Source organism: Belonocnema kinseyi, chromosome 4 (genome assembly GCF_010883055.1).
Source record: "Belonocnema kinseyi isolate 2016_QV_RU_SX_M_011 chromosome 4, B_treatae_v1, whole genome shotgun sequence".
In the NCBI taxonomy this organism is placed as follows: domain Eukaryota; kingdom Metazoa; phylum Arthropoda; class Insecta; order Hymenoptera; family Cynipidae; genus Belonocnema; species Belonocnema kinseyi.
The window spans coordinates 50266137-50267895 of record NC_046660.1 but is presented as its reverse complement, the minus strand read 5'-3'; positions in this window follow the sequence as shown (position 1 = coordinate 50267895).

Genomic DNA, 1759 nt, shown 5'->3' with positions numbered 1-1759 from the left:
CCTGTTTCGGTCTAACGTTCGACACGTCTCCCTCGACTCTGAAATTTCAAAGTTGTGTCGACAATATATGATTTTGCGCAAAGAAAAAAGGTATTTTTCTTTTTCCTATCTTCCATTTTTTTTAAAGTATTCTAAAATAAATTTTTATTATTTGCAAGTATTCCAATGAATTTTAAATATTGAATGGCATTTTTGAACTTCCATGGAATTTTCACAAGTTTCAAGAGTTTCAGAAGATTTGAATTTGAAATAATGTAGGATTAAGATTTTAGGAATTTAGATTTGATAAGATATTCCTGGATTTTAATAATTTTACTTTTAGTTTTTACAGTGCAATATTTGTTTAGTACTTCGTACAAAGGATAAATAACCTGTGTAGAAAATTATCAGAAACTATTTGTGTCATGAGAGACCGTATTGATCGATAGCCGACAAGAGAAAGAATCTTCGCTTCCACGAAACCCATGCTTAATATTGCAAGACCGCCTTTCTGTGTTTGAGCTTTCTCAAATGATTTCAAATCTGTTCCATAGAAAATTAAATCCATCTCCATGTCATGCCTGCTGAACAGAAATTAGTACATTAAATTGAATATCAAACGTTAATTTTGTGCTAGCGACATTAAAAATATTAAGAAAAACTTTTAACTTACACATATGTGTCTGTCATCATAGGATCCGTATCCACTTTGCCAGTCCAGTTTTTATTCACGCAGTAAGAAAAAAGATTTTTAGTCATGTTTCTATTAGTTACTCAATATATTTTAATTCGTAGAGATTTCACTAAAATTTATTAATAATTTGAATGTCGGACTAATACATACTAGCATACTAAAGTCATTAAATGAATTTATTTATAAATGCTTGATTAATGCTGGTGATTAAACGATTGATAAACTTGTTTTGTTGACCGTTTTTGATATAATATTGCGATTTTGCGTAATTATTTTCAAGATAAATATGTAAGGGAAAATAGATTAAGTGTGTAAATGATCTAGCGTTTCAGGATATTACATTCGCATTCTGTCAATAAGGTGAAAAACATAATTTCGCGTTCTTTGATCAAACTGTTCTATTTGTCACTTTCTTTTAATTGTGGAAGCAAAATCTCAAAAGCGTAATTTACAAATTTTTATTAATTCAGATTGAGAGATTATTTGTATTTTTTTGAATATTTACCTGTTTTTGGGCCTAATGGAAAGTGACTTTTTCAAATACGTAATTCCCATGAAGCTCCATCTGCAACTCTCGGTGGTTCTTCAGACCAATTGGCTTTCATTTCAACTGTGTTATAATGAAAGTAAAAGAACGTATTAAATAAAATGAAGCAAAATTAATTTTAAGAATTGAAATAAATAATGTCCAATACCAGTGTCACCAGTATTTGTTTTGGTCAATTTCTTTGGTAATTTATGAAAATCTGTAAGATTCAAAGTTTTCATATAATTTGGTTGATCCTGGTCAATTGACTTCAGATGTATGGGAGATTGATTTTGTCCATTACATTGTGGATATTTTTTTCCCCATTTATTAGCATCTTTATAACTGAATGTGTCTGTAGGAAACAAATATTTCAAAATGTTGTAATCAGAAGCAATTATCTAAATTTTATAATTTGGATAATTGATTTGGATAATTAATGTTATTTAAAGTAAGTTATACTTGTTATTTGGAAAATTATTTAAAAAATGAAAGCTTTTTTGTAATCTAGTTTAATATGATCATCTCTCTAACGTACGTCTATTTAACTTTCATTCTCT